Source organism: Triturus cristatus, chromosome 3_1, assembly GCF_964204655.1.
Source record: "Triturus cristatus chromosome 3_1, aTriCri1.1, whole genome shotgun sequence".
In the NCBI taxonomy this organism is placed as follows: domain Eukaryota; kingdom Metazoa; phylum Chordata; class Amphibia; order Caudata; family Salamandridae; genus Triturus; species Triturus cristatus.
In genome coordinates this window covers 341,785,948-341,804,800 of record NC_140583.1, presented here as the reverse complement: position 1 = coordinate 341,804,800, position 18,853 = coordinate 341,785,948, and the positions used below count along the sequence as shown (strand labels likewise).

Sequence of the window (18,853 nt, the reverse complement as noted above, 5' to 3'; positions counted from 1 at the left end):
GTCAGTCAGATATAGAAGGGGATCAGATCTGGAAAAAATTCAACAATTCGTTCTCATAATACATGTTGTTTCTTAGCAAACTAGCCCAAGTTTTACAATGACACCAGTTCACAACTGGGCCTGTACTTCACAGGTTGTTTATGATTTTCTTTCCGATTGATTTCAAAATGATGTATCGAAAAGTATAATCTGTGAGATGGGCAGGGTTGGAGTGATGTCTGGTACAGGCCCACTGGCGGGGGGTAATGTAGACGTTTCGACCCTGGTGCTTAGAGGGTAAATTACATCCTCAGCTGGTGTGTCTTTCTCAGTACAGGGGCAAGGAAGCAACCTGTGGAGATGCAAAGTCAGGATACAGCCCCGCGAACGAAGGTCCGCACTGTAATGGCGGTGTAATTGAGGATTAAATCCAAAGCGTGATGGCTGCAGTAAAAGTTTGAAATCCTCCAGGGTGAATATATCGCCCAAGGGATCTTTTTGCGAAGATTCAGCGCAGCCCGGGGGTTCCTGCTGCTCTACTAGAGTCTTCCCATCTCGATTGTAATCTAGTCTAGGACCGCTGTTGTCTAAATAAATTTAAAATAATCAACATTTTGGGGCTATCGATAGCTTCATAGTGATCTTAAAATGTCAATGCATGTATGGATATGATCATAAATAACTAAATAGACTTATAGGAATTGATGTTCCTAATCCAAGCCCCACCAATATATCCAAATTAATTCTGTGCACGAAGCATTGTACTCACTTACTAGTAACGATGAATGGGTACCAACATAATCGATACAGTACTTAAAAACATAGATAATTATTGAAGAGTAACCCCCTCCCTGGGGGCAAACACAATTCCCCCCACATATCCTTTGGATGTATGCAGCATGGGCATGGGAGCACACAACATTGTGGCTAAACCTTTCACTTCCTGGAATTGTTCACAGAATTACATCAGCCTAGGAGTAGAGAAAATGTCTTTCCAGGGTGGAAAGGGGAATGGAACCCTCTAAAACATCATGGGGCTTACTAAAAGTGTTTTTCTAGGGAAAATAATGATTCCCCAGCAGTGGCGGCCTGTGCAGGGTGGAGGGGTTGAAGTGGCAAAAGATGGAATAGGAAAAATAAAATAAATAAAACCCCTTACCTTGCGCTTGCCACATCGCTGACTCGGTGATGTGGCAAGTGCAAGGTAAGTAGTTTTATTTATTTTATTTTCCCTATTCCGTCATTTGTCACTTCCAGCCCCGAAAACACCCCCAACCCAGGTCACCACTGATTCCCAGAGAATTCAAAGTAAAAAATATGCAACAGCACAGGCCTTCCCAAATGGGGAAGCATACTAGGCTTACAATTCCACATTGAGGAAGTAGCACTTATATTCCCTGGAGTATGCCTGAAATGTGACTGGAGCAGGTTTTGAGGCCTAGTCCTGAAAAGGTCAATAAATGCCAAAATATGAGAACGGAAATCTCGACACAAAGTTTTACAATTTGTCTTTGTGTCTTTGTGACTGATGCCGTCTCCCTTATCAGTAGGTGAGAAAGGTCATCGCAGTATCAAGCATTACACTCTTCGTACACATGAAAACCAGAGGCAACTGAAGGCTGTATAGGAATGCGAGAACGGGAGAGGTATATATTGTTTTACTGTGAAGATTTAGAAGAAGCATCCAGTGCGCATTTCAGCAAAAAACTAAGGGGCAGATTTACAAGAAAGTGACGCCACTTTGAGAAACCCTTACGCCACTATGGATGCGCCGTATTTACAATACGGCGCACCATGGTGCAAGGATTGATAGATGCGTCAGAAATTCTAACGCATCTGTTGACGCAAAAGTCACGCATTGCTGGAGTCGTGTCGCAAGCACGAGGCAACTCCAGCAATGCAGGGGGGGCCTATCCTCATTGTGCTGCGTCACTCCTTACGCCTGCTTCAAGCAGGCGTAAGAATTTTATGCAGTGGCGTCCTAGAAGTGGCGCAGTGAAATCTTGTAGATTTCACTGCGTCACTTCTACGAGGCTTTTATGCGGTGGAACGCCCAGCCTGCTTACATTATACCTGACGCAGGTATAATGTGACGCAGGGCCTTACAACGTGACGTATCTCCCTAGATGCGTCACGTTGTAAATGGGCCGCATTTTTACACTGCTGCTGTGTCGCAAAAATGACGCAAGAGGCATGTAAATCTGCCCCTAAAAATGGAAGACTGAAGAATTAATTATTAAAAGGAAACCATGTCGAAAGTGTATTGAAACTTTGGATGAAAGCGGTTAAACAGAAAAAAATATTCTGTGAGAAGGTTTTATCATTAGGATAAAAGTGAACCACTCTGTAAACCAAAACCTGAACCTGTGCAGGGGATGCACTACTGAAACCAGTGACCGTTTGAAACAGGGCAAATATACCATTAAGTGATATATGCAATTCCTGGAATAGACCAATGACATTAAAAAAAAGCTTTTTGACAAATTCAGCTGCAAGTCTCATGAAAACACTCCACCAAAACTCATATGTTTTTCTTGAATATAACCCAAAACAGAATGTGAAAGCCCAGTGCCACAAAATAGTTCAGATAAAAAGATACACATGAGGTAAGATATCTATCTATCTATCTATCTATCTATCTATCTATCTATCTATCTATCTATCTATCTATCTATCTATCTATCTATCTATCTATCTATCTATCTATCTATCTATCTATCTATCTATCTATCTATCTATCTATCTATCTATCTATCTATCTATCTATCTGTCTGTCTGTCTATCTGTCTGTCTGTCTATCTATCTATCTATCTATCTATCTATCTATCTATCTATCTATCTATCTATCTATCTATCTATCTATCTATCTATCTATCTATCTATCTATCTATCTATCTATCTATCTATCTATCTATCTATCTATCTATCTATCTATCTATCTATCTATCTATCTGTCTGTCTGTCTGTCTGTCTATCTATCTATCTATCTATCTATCTATCTATCTATCTATCTATCTATCTATCTATCTATCTATCTGTCTATCTGTCTGTCTGTCTGTCTGTCTGTCTGTCTGTCTATCTATCTATCTATCTATCTATCTGTCTGTCTGTCTGTCTGTCTGTCTGTCTGTCTGTCTGTCTGTCTGTCTGTCTGTCTGTCTGTCTGTCTGTCTGTCTGTCTGTCTGTCTGTCTGTCTGTCTGTCTGTCTGTCTGTCTGTCTGTCTGTCTGTCTGTCTGTCTGTCTGTCTGTCTGTCTGTCTGTCTGTCTGTCTGTCTGTCTGTCTGTCTGTCTGTCTGTCTGTCTGTCTGTCTGTCTGTCTGTCTGTCTGTCTGTCTGTCTGTCTGTCTGTCTGTCTGTCTGTCTGTCTGTCTGTCTGTCTGTCTGTCTATGGATTACAGATAGATATATATATCAGAAGAAAGTGGAAAATGCACCTATTATTTTACATGTTGGGCACCCAGCACTACAAGATAAGCAGGAAAAGTGGTCTGCCAGACTGCATGAAACAGGAACAATGTGGAGGACAACAGAAACACTCTTGATTTATGAACATAGTATAAGGATGAGACCCTCTTCAATTTGCATGTTAAACCACTGGCGACGGTGGCTAAGAACAGAGGGCTCACGATACTATCATATGCAGACGATACCCAGTTGGTAGTCACACCCTCCAATTACATCACTCGGGACGCCAGTAAGTTTTGGAGCGAACTCGAGGCCATCGCGGAGTGGATGACTGCCATATGTCTCCAACTTAACGCTAGTAAGTCTGAAGTACTGCTGGTAGGGAGAGACTTCTGAGCTGTGGAGTGAGCATTGGTGTCTGCCACGTTGGGGCTGGCACCGGCCCCTAAACAGGTGGTTAAAAACCTAGGTGTTTGGATCGATACCGCCCTTAGCTTTCGGACCCAAACCAAGAAGGTGGCAGGGACCTGTATTGGGATACTGAGGGAGCTTAAACCACTGCTAGGTTTTTTTGATCCCCCTATTAGGCAGGTCATCGTCCACGCTTTGATTCTGTCGAGACTGGCGTATGCCAGTTCTCTCTATCTGGAGGCTAACAAGTCTGAAATTGTCCGACTGCAAAGGGTCCAGAATGCGACGATTCAAACTCTCCTTGGTCTACCTAGGAGATGTACTGCAAGGCCCGATATATTACATTTAAAATCTTGAACTTCTCATCCCCAGGTATTCTGGCCAATTTGCATACATTCTACATCCCTTCCCGCCAACTTCGTTCCATGGGACAGCATCTAGTGGTTGTCCCTCGGGTGAAGAGGGTCCGTGCTGGAGGTCGCTCCTTCCCTGTTTTGGCTTCAAAACTTTGGAATGCGCTCCCTACTTCCATTCGCAGCCTAACGACCTATTTAACATTCCGTAAAGCTGTCAAAACATAAAACATTCCTCTTTCCTCCGTTGTAGGCTGTCTCCCTGCTACTAGCTGTGCAGTTTTCTGCTATTAGCGCCGGGACGCCCCTTTGCCAAGGCAGCCGTGCACTCTACAAGTACATATAACATAACATAACATTGACATCACTGCAACAGACCAGTCTCTGAGAAAGTGTGCAACATTCAGGGTAACAAACTATAAGCTGGCATAAAGTCCAAGCAATCAATACACCTTATTTAATTTATTTCCATTGCTTCTGCCTAAGACATTTTTACCATTATCTTATCGTTAGGCCTGTCATCCTTAGGATGGTGTTCCCCCAAACATTTCGCTTGCTTATCTCCTTTTTTTGCTGATTCTTTTTGTAGGCCTTAGTACTCTGGGTACTTTACCACTGCTGACCAGTACTAAATTGTATGTGCTTCTCCCCCAAACATCGTGAAATTGGTGTATACACAACTGGCATAGTTAATTCACTTGTACATCCCTTGTAAAGTGCTTTACCATATACCCAGGGCCTGTAAATTAAATGCTACTATTGAACCACAGCACTGATTGTGCCACCCACACAAGAAGCCTTTCAAACCTGACTCAGGCCTGCCATTGCTGTGCCTGTGTGTGCAGTTTAATGCCACTTTTATGTGGCATTTAAAACCACTTGCTAAGCCTTAAAATCCCCTTTTAGTACACACAATTCACATCTAAGGTAGGCTCTAGGTAGCCCTAAGGGCAGGGTACTGTGTCCTAACATAAAGGTAGGGCATGTACTTTTAAGTTTTACATATCCTGGTATTGACATGCAGTTAAATTTATCTTTCACTACTGTGAGGCCTTCTCCTCTCATAGGCTAGCATTGGGAATTCCCTAAAACACTTTAAAACTGTAATTCCTGGTCCGAAAGGAGTACCTGCATCATGTTTTAAAAAAATTCGAAGCATAATGATAAATCCTCTTTAATGGTAAAGTTGAATTTAACATTATTATTTTAGAAATGCCACTTGTAGAAAGTGGGCATTTCTCTGCTCTTACTGCTGTTTTGTGCCTGGCAGACTATCTCCAATACATGTCTGGTGTCAGTGACAACTGCACTTTGTGCATTTCCTCTACACAGTCACAAACACAGGAAAGGTGGATGCGACATAGAACTCATTTACATTCATCTGCATTCTGATAGATCTTCCTGGGCAGAAAGAAGGTGCTGACACTTACATTGAATAGGCTGTTTCTAACCACACAAAGGGTGTATTGCCCACTACTGATAAGCTGTAGCCAGGGCTTGGATGAAAGGGGGACCTTTGCACTTCAAGGGCCTGCTTTGAAGTCATCCCCACTTCAAAAGCCCATTTGGGTATAAGTACTGGGTTTCGGATGCCCTAAAATCAGACAATTCTGGATCTACAGCAGAAACTCTGTCAGAAGAACTGCTGTGCTGCTTAAAGCACTCATCTCCGGACTGCTGATCTGTAGGGCCTGCTTTTATTGGGTTGCCCTGCTGCCTGCTGCTCTCTTACTTTGCCGAAGGAGAGCGGGGTTCTACCTTTTCCTCTAAGTGTGCCCCAAGGATTCGTTGGCGTGCCTCCTGGTGCTTGAGACTCAGGGATATCAATGTCTCTACCCCTGCTCCTGTGCCTGATTCACTGGAAGTGGACCCAGATACTTGCAACATGGAAATCAACACATCTCCATTTTGTATGTAGCAGAACCGGCAAATCGACCCAGATGGGGAGAGTAAATCGGTTCATCGCTCTCGGAACCAACACTTTGCCTTGAGAGTCCCAACGCATCCGAACCACATTTCGCTGCAGCAGCATTTTTTAAGAGAACAACACATCGTCTCAACTGTGTGGAGAAACCCGGCGTATTGCACTTTAGAACCAAAATATCTTGCCTCGGTGTCTAATCTGGAGGAACTGATGTATCTCCGTTGCTGAAGGATCAACATCGACACATCGACCGACTGCGTCCGGCATCTCTCTGCTGGAAAGGCATTTTGTTCACTGAGGCCTGCGTGGGTCCTGTAGCCAGACTGCACTCTTTCGTGGTTGGCCTGAACTAATGACTTTGTCCGAGTCCAGCCCAAAATAAAGCAACCCATAAAGCTCTATTGCTTCTGTTTTTACACTTATTCTTCTAAAATTCATAACTCAATTTCTACTTATTGGATTTTTGTTATTTTGCTCTTGAATTATTCAGTTTCAGTTTCAATCTTTATTCAATCAAATTTGAATGATCATAAAAGCACAGATCAATAAAAGCATAAAATGACAAAAGTTTCTTTAAAAGAAGAGATAGAATCACCCCACTTTATTTCATCCTAAATTCTCAAATGGAATAAAAACTCAATACCATAAAATTATTTCATGATTAAAAAGAATACTATACAGCTAAGTAGATCACAAAGTAGATTCACAAAACTTGACTTAAGAAACCACCCTTCCTCTTTCTTATGCAGGCCCATAGGAATGTCGCTACCGAATAACAGGTCAGCGGATCGGATAATGATTTTAAAAATATTTCGGCACTGTTTAAAATTTCTTTGTTTTAAAATTGGGATAATGTATTGATTCCTTTCTTTCTTTTAGAGCCTGCAGAAAAGAACTAAGTGCATCTCTGTCTGTGATGAAAAGTTATCACACGGGCATACATTTAGATCTAAATGGTTGTATGTTTTTTCTGGATACCCTAGTATCAAAGGGATCATCTTCAAGTGGATTCTCAGGAGTATAAATCTGTGCTGTGGTCAAGTAACGTTTGATAAATATAAAAACCCTCCTTCTAATAATGGGGGATTTTGGCGATATAAGCAGACCGCTTGTTTCTCTTTATGGTACTCCTTTCGTTTATACTCCGACCTTAGTAAAAACATGTTTGTGATCTTTTGTTTGGAGACCTTTTGGCAGGTCAGTGGATTATAAAACAAGTCAGCTAGACCAATCTCCTTTAAGACAAATTCCACATAACTTAGCCATCTCAAGGTTTTTCACTTAGCCATATTTAGACAACTCTTTATTATTGTTTGGGTGAGTGTCACTGTATCTCTCCTCCAGATTGAGTACCATAGGAGGATCGGGGCTAGCTGTATAGAGTCTGAAATATAAGGTGTGGCCAATTCTGAATGGAAGATGTAGTTTGAAGTCGAATGAGGAAGTCCCACTACTGATTTAAGGAAACTATTTTCAGTGGATTGGAGTGATGTCGGTGTTGCCATACCCAAGACACCCACCCCATATGTAGCTGCTGCCTTTACCTTCGCCTGGTAGATGTTTATCATGGGTAGGATAGGTTTAGCACCCAATTTCCGAGCGAAGGATGTAACAGAAGCAATGCCTCTATCCATTGCCAACTTCCTACCTTCTATCAGTTTAGACCATGAGAGGTCTTTGTCGAAGAGGACCCCCAGGTAGGGGAAAGAGTCCACCACCTCTATTCTCTTGGCATCCGCATGGAGATACGGTGTTTTGTCTCTTATTTTTGCCCCCACTATTATTACAAAGGACTTGGTTTGGTTTACCTTCAACTTAAGTGAATCCATGAAGGTTACATATGCATTTATCAAATGTTGTAGACCAAGACCTGTTCGGGCAATTAACACCGCGTCGTTCCGTAGGCCAGTTTAGGTAGCCTTTTAGAATCAAAAAGAGGGATATCTTGGGAGGCCATATTAAGTGCTTTCTCAACTCCGTTAGTGTATAAAGAGAAGCGGAATGGGGCAAGGACACAGCCCTGCCTCACTCCTCTTGCAATTTTAAAGGGGCGTGTACAATCTCCGTCCTTAGTACAGTGGACTGTCGCCCCAGCATTTATATACAATTGTCTAATGAAGGTTAAAATTGATTGGTCAACCCCCATCATCTCCATTATATTCCAGAGTTTAGCATTGACCACACAGTCAAATGCGGCCGTCAGGTCCATGAAGGCCATATAGATTTTTTCACCCTTCATTCTAGTTTATTTTTCGATGGTCAGTGCTAAATTTAAGCACTGATCCACGGTGCCCCTTCCCTGCCGGAATCCATACTGGGCCTGGATCAAGATGTCATTTTCTTTTGCCACCCCCTCTAACCTAGAGAGGAGGAGGCGTCCCATAAATTTAGATGTTGTGTCCAATAAGGAGATCGGTCTATAATTCTTTGTATTGTCCCTATTTCCTTTTTTATGAATTAGTACGATCACGCCTGTTTACCATGATGGTGGGGGGCCTACCAGAGCTATGCTGTTCATTACATTTGTCAGGAGGTGTGCCCATAAGTCCAGGTTTTCTTGGAAAAAATCAATTGGGACACCGTCTGGGCCTGGGGCCTTTCCCTTACTACAGGATTCTAATCCAACTTTAACTTCATTGAGTGAGAATGCAAGGGGGGCACGGGGCATTTGCTCTACAGTCGTGAGACAGGTTTGGGGAATCTAATTTTAAAGCAAAGATGTTTTCGAAATGTGAGAACCATGTTTCCTCGTCCACATTTGTATCTATTGACGGGTCTCTATGATTTTTGAAATATGGTGCATTTACCATTTTCCAAAAGTCTTGGCTATTTCCTGTGCTTGCCGCTTTGTCAAGATTTGCCCATAATTCCTCCTTGATGGACCTTTCTCGGTTTTTCCGTGCCAGTTTGTTTGATGCGTGTAATATTTTTATCTCTTCCAGAACTCTGGGCTTAGTTTTTAGAGCTATTCATAAAATCATAATCTATTTTGCTAAACATGTGTGTTGTCTTTTTGTGGTGTTTTCATTGTGTTACTGTGTGTTTGTGTTGCACAAATACTTTATACATTGCCTCTTTAGAGTAGCCTGATTGCTCTGTGCCAAGCTACCAGAGGCTGAGCATAGGTAATATCAAAGTGTGTATTTAGATTACCCTGACTACCATTTCTTTTTAACTACTGGCTCATGAACACGAGAGTTTATAACTTTCATCTCTCCCCTTTCTCCATCCTCACTTGCTAACCAGCCTGACTTTCTCCAACACCTTCTCCTGCTGCTCTTGGTCTGCTACAGTCTGTGTTTTTGCAGAAAGTGCATAGTTAGGTCAGCTTGGATTAAGGGCATTCGACCCACTGGCATGCTGAGTGGCCATTTTCATTGAGTGTCTGTCTAGTGTACATCCTAGGCAGATGTGCAGGTCTACTTATGGTTATTTAGGAACAGCTGCTGCTCAGGTTAGCCGCTGGTGCACTAATAGCAAGCCCTTCTGTGGACATGTGTACAGAGTCAACGTGATCAGCAGAAGTGACTGCTTCTTCCTATCCAAAGCTATCTTTGGACCAAAGTATGATTACTTATTTACCTTGCTTCCTTATTACTTTGCAGTCCATATGTCATCACGTTGTCTCCCTTAACCACAACCCTTCTCAATAATACTGGTATCCAGGCAGATAATATGAACAGCGTCATTCTCAAATGTATTTGGAGCAGCTATAGACGGGTGCCAGGCTACCATCCACAGGATGCACGAATGTCTCTATCTCACGGAAGGCTGCTCTTCTTGATGTTCACTCCTTCCCTCAACACCCGGCAGAAATCTTTGATCTTCTCTACATTTCATGTGATTTTCTTTTAGTTTATCTAAGACACATGCCTCAATGAGGCCTTATCTCCAGATTCATAAATTTCAATACCACATGGCTACAAGTTCATTTATTTTACTCAACAGCCGTGGGTAGGAGGAGGGGTTGAAATTCTCTTGATAGACTATCTTAACTGCAATATTATCATCAACTCTCTTGCTCAAACCATAGAAGCATTCAGTGTTGTTGCACAGTCTTACCTCAGTGCTCTCTTTTTCTTGCATGTCTACTGCACCCCTATACTGAAAATGGGTTCATCCACACCCTTACTCAATCTCCCAGGATAAAGCCTGCAAACTCCGGGTTTACTCAGTCAATTAAGTTGTTTGGTTTTCCCAACAGGGCCCAATCATTTTAAAGTCCAAACTCTTGATCATATCTGGCCATCTACCATTTTAATTTCCATCTCAGACTTTCAGCTGCTTCCTTGAATGGATCACTACATGATTCTTTTTTAAATTAAACACCAGAAAGCAGCATCATTCTCTTCATGAAACTTGAATAACATGAATCTAATGTCACTGTGCCTCTATTAACTGCTAGATGAGCTCCCTGAAAACTTCAAGTCAGTCCTTGAAGCCGTAACATGTTTTAACACTTCTCTTATGAAAGTCTTGAACTAAGAATGTCCTGTTAATTCTGCTTTTTTATTTATTTATACCTTATTTATCTGTTAATGTAATTTAATTTTCAAAGCAGTCACGGACCCCCTGAGGTGGTGTCACAAACCCTCAAGGGTCCCTGGAATACGGGTTAAGCACCACTACTCAGACTCCCCAGGAAATTGCGGCATGGATTTGCAAAGTTAGTGGCACCAAAATGGAAATTTTGCGTCATTATTCTGGAACTTGTTACTCGTAATCATTCCTTTTTTGCCTTAAGTCAATATATACTGATTTAGCAGAGAATTTAACTTTGAAACAGGCATTATAAACTGTCTGAGAGAGTATTTTTTGCTATATTCTCCTTTGTGGTAACATTCTGAAGCATAGGTTAAGCCAAGCACAATAGCACAGGAGACCCCAGAGACACCCTTGACCATGGAGACATCAGAGACCCCACTGACCATGAAGACGTCAAAGACATCCCAGGCCATAGATCTGTCAGAGACAGCCCTGGCCATGGAGACGTCAGTGGCACCTCTTACCATAGAGATGTCAGAGACACCCCTGACCATGGAGATGTGAGAGACACCCCAGACCATGGAGATGTGAGAGACACCCCAGACCATGGAGATATGGATTGGTTTCGACGAACCTCACAGACATCACTTAAACTACCGACATCAGCTTAACTCTGAAATGCCTCAAAGGACAAATGATTGGAAGCGCATCATATGTGCGTACAGCCAATTGGAAACTCACAATTTTTTTGCTATCTGCAGGGAGACCATTTTTCACAACCATAATGGGAAATATTGCGGCCATCGTGCTACTTAGCCAATTTTGCAGTAATTTTGTGAATCGCAAAATTGCGAAATGCTGTAGGGTCTGCTAAAAGGAAGACACCTCACAAGTGTCCCAGGTGCATATGTGCAGCAGCTACCTCTTTACAAAGTTTTACTAAGGATGCCGGGATCTGCAGTCTTATTTTATGATATGTATGATATATATGAGTTGAACTTCAGTATGTATTGTAGTAGACAGGCCATCAAGTTTAACCCACACTTGCCATCGCTAGGGTCCAAATGCTGGTGTTAAGTCCCCAGGGCATTCAAGATCTAGCAGGGCCTTCTAAGGTCTAGCGTGGGAATGATGTGCTCCCTAAGGAGAGAGGTCTGGTGAACTTGTCATGAGGTCTGAACTTCGCTCCCCGGTTCCAAAATTCGGCAGCACTGGTCATTGTGCCACATCCTCTCCCCCCCACTGAATCCCATACTGCCCCACTGAGAAAAGCTCTCACTGCCTTTAGCTACAACCCAATTGTGCCCCCCTATATAACCTAGATGCGACTCTATCCCAGCTCTCCACACCCTACCAGGAAGGAATATTAGCAATGGACTGTACTGCAGGAATACCTGAGTGTGTACAGCATATAGGAACTCCGCATTTTTTTTGCTTTCTGCCGGGAGACCATTTTTCATGGCCATAATGGGAAATATTGCGGCCATCGTGCTCCTTAGCCAATTTTGCGGTAATTTTGTGAATAGCGAACTACTACTCTAGATCATAGTTTAATTTTTCTACAGCTCAGTTGATGGCTAAACATTCTTTCCCTGTACTTTTTTTCCCTTGGGAATACTATCCTAGTTTAAGAAAAGAAAGTTGTTTTTTTTAGCTCTTGTTTAACTGTGAGAGAACAGTCTCGGTCCCTACAATGGAAACAGCTGTTTGTAGCACAGGCAGTTTACTGAATTCTGGGACTGTAAAATTCAATTTGATAAGATAATGGTTTTTAGTGCCTCAAATGATTGTAACATCATTGGGTTTGGGTGTTGTTAGTCCCTGTTAATTGCAGTTTTTTAAGACGGTCTGTCAAAGTGGCTGAGATATTTGAATAGTCCAGAATAAACCTTCTACATCCAAATAGGCCCAAAATGGATCTCATAGCTCTTTTATTGTAGGGAAACTGGATTAAGCTTATTGTCTTTACTTTCTCTTACTGAGGCTGGAAGATTCCATTGCTTAAAAGGTCCCCCAAATATTTTACACTGCTTTCTGGGGGATTTATATGATACCAGATGCTTGTAAATCGTTCAGTAATTGTGTAAGATCTCTTCCCATATTTTACTAAAATCTATGATATCATCTAGATAAGCATAGGCAAGTGACTCGTGGAATTATAACACCTAATTCATGAGGCCCTGAAATGAGGCTGGAGCCCTATGTAAACCACAAGGAAGCACCTTATAGTGGAATAACCTTGAAGTGTGGCAAATACATTTTTCTCTCTATCTTCCGGCATTAATGGGATTTGCCTGTACTTCTTGGTTAAGTCAATTGTGATAATGTATTTTGATTCCCCTAAATGTTTGATCAATTCATCAATACCTAGCAGTAGGAAAGTATCAAACTTACAGATTTAATTGACTGCCCTGAAATCATTATCAATCAAATCTTATATAGCCAACATGTTTGGAATCTACGACAACAGGGGAGCACACTCACCATGAGAAGGTTTGATGACTCCCAGTGCCAACATATTCTCTGCTTCTTGTTGTATGGACTTTTTTTTATTTCAGGTATTCTGAATGGACATTTAGAATTTTACCAGGCTCTGTCTGTATGCGATGGACCAGTAAATTGGTTTGCCTATGTAAATCAGAAAAGATCACTACCCTTTTGAGATTTTCCTCTCTTGGATTTTACTACTGAATATTAACATACAAGAATATCGAGGACAGAATATCGAGAGACAAAATATCTATTGGTAAGTGCTTGTATGGAAGTATAGACTTACTATTCCTAGCTCCACATCTATGTTCATTGAAGATTTATGTAGTATGCATGTACATGTATGTGGAGTTAGGTATGTAAAATTTGGACTTACCTTTTGATATTTTTTTTAAATGTATGTCCTTGATATTTTGTCCTCTCGATATTCTGACTTAGATATTTAAAATGCACACCTTTTCTGGGACACTGTGAAGTGTTCTCCTTTTTCAATTGGTGATTCACAATTTTCCACTTTTCTAGATTAGCGATGGCTCTGAAATCTTGGTGGGGGGGGGCATACCTCTACTTTAAAAGGTTAATGTGGACATTTTGCTCTTTTCCAGTTTTCTCAGGCATCTTTATCTTGCAAGTCACTCTAGTCCCTCATTCTACCGCCTAGTAAAGACCTTGTCATTCTGATCACAGCTTATGTTCACTAGTGGGAAGTAATATTAAAACACAATCCCTTTGGGGTATAGCTTGCCATTTTGCTATTCTATTATGGCAAGCTTATTGTTGCTGCTGGACGTTCTTCAGATTTCCTTCTGCATTGTTCTGTAGTTTTTGGCCGGTCTCATTTTTAAACTATGTGACACATTCTAGCAAGGTTTATCTTCTTGGTGAGTTTCTTCCCAATATTCTCTCATAATTTCCTGTAACGTCCATGACTTCCTTCCTAACAAATGTTCGAATGGTGCGCAACCTAAGCTGGCTTGAGTTTGATTATGGATTACCAATAGGGTCAGGAGTAAAATGTATCTGATTCTCATCCTTCAGGGCCCCTTGGATGAAGACCAGCTGTCTAAAGCTGAACACTGACAAGCCTGAAATTGTGATCTTTGGAAAGAGCACTTCAGCATGGGACTCCACCAAGTGGCAAACTGAGCCAGGACTGACAACCTCCCGCACCATCCACGCCAAGAACCTCAGGATTGTTACTGACAGCAAACTCAACAAGGCCCCCCCATGCAAACGCCATCAGTGACTCATGCTTCCATACCCTTAAGATGCTGAGGAAGATTTTCAAATGCCTCACAATCAGCACCTAGAAAAGCTTCATACACGCCCTTGTCACAAGCAAGCTGGACTACAGGAACATTCTCTATGCTGGGATCACCAAAAAACTTACCAGAATGCTTCAGACCATTCAGAACTTGGCAGCCAGAATCACTCTCAACCTCCTGTGCTGAATTCACATCACACCACACCTGAAGGAGCTCTACTGGCTCCCTATAAGCAAATGAGCACAATTCAAACTCATATCAACGTTTGAATGAGCGTATTCATTTGACCTATTACATTTACTGTCATTAACCTCGACTGAGGACCCTGGAACAGTGCCCTGGGGACATACCCCAAATGTTTTGGGAATGCAGCCAGTATACACAATTCAAACTCCTCACCCACACTTTCAAGGCACTACATAACACTGGTCCAGCTTATCTCAACAATTGCACCTGCTTTCACAAACCTTCCAGACAACTCCACTTATCTGGACTCCTCCTTGCATACATCCCACAGATATGGAAAACCACATCAGGCATTCGAGCCTTCTTCTATGTCACTTCTTAAGCGTGAATGGTCTGCCACTACACATTAGAGCTTCCTCCTCACTTATTGAAATTCGCAAGAAGCTGAAGACCTGGCTTTCCGAGTAGCTTCACTAAGCCCTCGGTTTGGTTAGTTTCATACCTCCTCACCACCAGGATAACCTGGATAGAGCACTCTGCAAATCTGTATAACATAACAAACTGAACTTTGTTTTAAGAATAAGGCTACAGTTGCCAGGCCCAAGTGTGGAGTTATGGTATTTCTGGTTATTCACAGACTTGCTACAGACGTTTTGAGACAAACGTGGTACTGTGGTCTTTCAGACCTTCCTTATCAAATCCTGTGAAAAAAGCTACTGTCTTAGTTTTCACCTCTCGTCGTGAAAGGGCTTCAGGATAGCGAGTTGCATAATCAGTCATTACTAACATGTGCTTATAAACCCCAGTAAAAAGAATCAGCTCTCCTACAATAGCTAATCTCTCTTTCTGGAAATGTGTGTCCATGATAGCCATTTTCCCAAGGGGGTGTTTAGGGGGATTATACAGATTTTTCTTTTGAAACACCGCCATTCCTTGAAATAATGTTTTATTTGCATAAAAATGTCTATATTCAGTAAAAATGATCTAGAATACATTGAGAGGTTTTCTTCAGACCAAATAGATCAGTCATTAAATGGGAAGGGGTATAAAACAACTCTTTTTCTCTGAAGGGCTACTGCCAGCACTGCCGACGACAGTACCAACACAACTGCTAACCATTACACCCTACAGGAGTGACAATTCAGGCTAAGCTCTGGGGATGCCTTTGGTGGCAGGTATTAGTCATTTTAAATGCCTATTGAATTAATTAGCAACTATTGTTTTGCTCATCTCTAAACAACACAAACAGTGCCACCATGTGGTGCACTGTCATAAGTGGAGGTGTTGACAATTGCTCAAATTAAGCACTGCTTGAAACACGAGGTATCACTGTGATACTATAACGTAACTTCGTTTCTAGAGATAGCAGCGCCAGGAGGGACCTAGGACGTGGCCAGTCGTGCTCTGTGGTTCATTATCGAAATACTATTTTTGGGGGGCAAAAATAAAACCTATATTACTCTGTGAATCACACTGTTTTTTCGTTATGACATCCTAGTTTCAGTCCAACGAACTGTAATTGTCCCTGGATTCTGCCAAAAGTCTTTTTTACAGGCAAAATCTTCAAACGGTGAGAAAAGCATGAAACTAGAATATTTTTACGTATTTTATAAATTGTTGCCTTTGAGATCTTTTCATGTTGTTGATTGGTTTTTCTATTTATAATGCCTATATTTATGTTCAGACATTCACATAAGCATACCAATATATAGCAAATTAATGTCCATTAAAATATTTTCATTGTTCTTTTGTAGCCAGATTGGGTTTCATACTGCGATCAACAAGAAGAAATGCAATTTCCTTTGTGGAGGAGATCTTAATTGTAATGTTTATGAAAAGTGTCCGTAATGTTATTGTAATGGCCATGGCTGGGGGTTTGAGCTCCTGCTATCTTAACCGAGGGTTAAGAACGATTGCATTTTTCATGAAAGGATATTTATCCTATGAGACCCAAGAGTAAAGTAATGACCTACAGATAACAGGCTGCCAGAATGCCTGCGCAGGACCACAGCTGTTCCAAATATTCAGATGGAACTACCTTCAGCACACAGTTTTCTTCAGTCCAATGAACTTTACATTGTATGATTAGGCTCACGTGCCTATCCATCAACAATATATATTATTTATTTTTCAAGGTATTTTATAGGGCAAAAAGCGCTTTATAGATAAAGATTTTATTCCGGACGGAGCATCAAAGACATGGGATCCTGTACAAAGTACACTTGTGCAGTCTGGTAAGGCTTAATTTGTAGACGGAAGAATGCCAGTGCCCACAATGCTGCTTTGAAACCTGTGACTGGGGAATTAATTGAGCGGGTATGGAATACCAAGGCGGCATAGTCCTAAGCAGCAGCGGCTCCTCCGCGAAGGCGGGGGAGCGTCGCTCCACTGCTTTTCAGCAGTGCAAAAAAGGACAATTAAAATAATAACATAATGTTATTATCATTTTATTTTTCTGTGTTGAAGCCAGTTTTGGGGCGGGATTGGCTGTTGTCACAGCCAGTAGCGGGAGTGTTTGGTGCACTTAGGAGCGCATGACGGTTTGGTCGGCCGTCTTGGGCCGCCAAACAGTAATGCGCACTTAAGCATGTTCTCCACCTGGCTGTATTGCACAACCTGAGTGGTGAACATGCATGGGGTCACACTGCCTGTCTGAGCGCTCAACCAGGCCACTCAGACCAATCATGATGCTACTATCATGCTGTAGACATCAGCGTCATGATTGGCTAGGGTAGTCTGGGAGCCTTCCGGTTGACAGAAGACGGAGGAGAGGCGGTGGCCGACCGGCCTGCAGGTGATGTAAGTGATATTTCTTTTCTTTTTTTGTTTTAAGTCCACCTTTCCCCGCCCCCCACTCCTGGCCTGGAGCAGCAGCCACTGGTCCTAAATCCACTTCGGGCCTCTCTAATCCACTAACAGGCACTTCCTGTCTCTTCAGCTTATTCTTGCAGGTTCATGCTTTCTCTGGTTTTCAAGGTTTTTTGTCTTTTCTTCCTCCGTTTTTCATGTTTGTCTGTTTGTCCCTCTCTTGCTCTTCAGCGGCACTGCATTGAGTTCAGTTTCATCTTGGTATGGTTGTGTCCTGTAAATCTATGGGTGGTTTTATTTTGGGTGACAGGAGAGTATGGTTTTGTAGCTTCTGATGTATATTTACTTCATGCAATGTAAACCTCGCTAATGAGTGGATTGGCTCTTTCATCTCTGTTGACTTTTTCAACTGTTCATTTAAATGATGGGATTGGCTGCTGAAGTCCAACTAGCATAATGTGCTTACATTTAGTGACACAGAAACGTGTTTGGGGATTTTCAACTAAACATTTGATAGAAGAGCCAATTATTTCAGAGCTTATTATTTAAGGGATGGCTATGGCTAAGAACCTGATAAAAATAGCTTGCTACTTCCCGGCGGCTAGGCAATGAGGCTTGTTGGGCAATGAGGCTTGTTGGGCAATGAGGCTTGTTTGGTAATGAGGCTTGTTGGGCAATGAGGCTTGTTGGGCAATGAGGCTTGTTTGGTAATGAGGCTTGTTGGGAAATGAGGCTTGTTGGGCAATTAGGCTTGTTTGGCAATGAGGCTTGTTGGAAAATGAGGCTTTTTGGGCAATGAGGCTTGTTATGCAATGAGGCTTGTTGGGCAATGAGGCTTGTTGGGCAATGAGGCTTGTTGGGCAATGAGGCTTGCTGTGTCTTGTCTGGATAGTTCTCTTATTCTATTTAACTTTGTATCTGCGTTGGCTTGTTGGGCAAGGAGGCTTGTTGGGCAATGAGGCTTGTTTGGCAATGAGGCTTGTGGGGAAATGAGGCTTGTTGGGCAATGAGGCTTGTTTGGCAATGAGGCTTGTTAGGAAATAAGGCTTGTTGGGCAATGAGGCTTGTTATGCAATGAGGCTTTTTGGGCAATGAGGCTTTTTGGGCAATGAGGCTTGTTGGGAAATGAGGCTTGTTGGGCAATGATGCTTGTTGGTCAATGAGACTTGTTGGGCAATGAGGCTTGTTTGGCAATGAGGCTTGTTGGGAAATGAGGCTTGTTGTGCAATGAGGCTTGTTGGGCAATGAGGCTTGTTATGCAATGAGTCTTGTTGGACAATGAGGCTTGTTATGTAATGAGGCTTTTTAGGCAATGAGGCTTGTTGGGCAATGAGGCTTGTTGGTCAACGAGGCTTGTTGGGAAATGAGGCTTGTTGGGCAATGAGGCTTGTTGGTCAACGAGGCTTGTTGGGAAATGAGGCTTGTTGGGCAATGAGGCTTGTTGGGCAATGAGGCTTGTTGGGCAATGAGGCTTGTTGGTCAACGAGGCTTGTTGGGAAATTAGGCTTGTTGGGCAATGAGGCTTGTTGGGCAATGAGGCTTGTT

General features: G+C 42.2%; 1 protein-coding gene and 1 long non-coding RNA gene across 2 annotated transcripts in view; both read left to right on the top strand.

Annotated features, from left to right (window-relative positions):
* Positions 1-14,103, top strand: part of LOC146860223 (uncharacterized) — a 74,731-nt gene extending 60,628 nt beyond the window's left edge. The window contains exon 3 of the long non-coding RNA XR_014978808.1: positions 14,088-14,103. This is a non-coding gene — a long non-coding RNA (uncharacterized LOC146860223). The remainder of the gene's footprint in view (positions 1-14,087) is intronic.
* The window catches only part of THSD4 (thrombospondin type 1 domain containing 4), a 2,089,562-nt gene that overhangs the window by 1,070,906 nt on the left and 999,803 nt on the right, over positions 1-18,853 (top strand). The gene's annotated exons all lie outside the window — the stretch shown is intronic.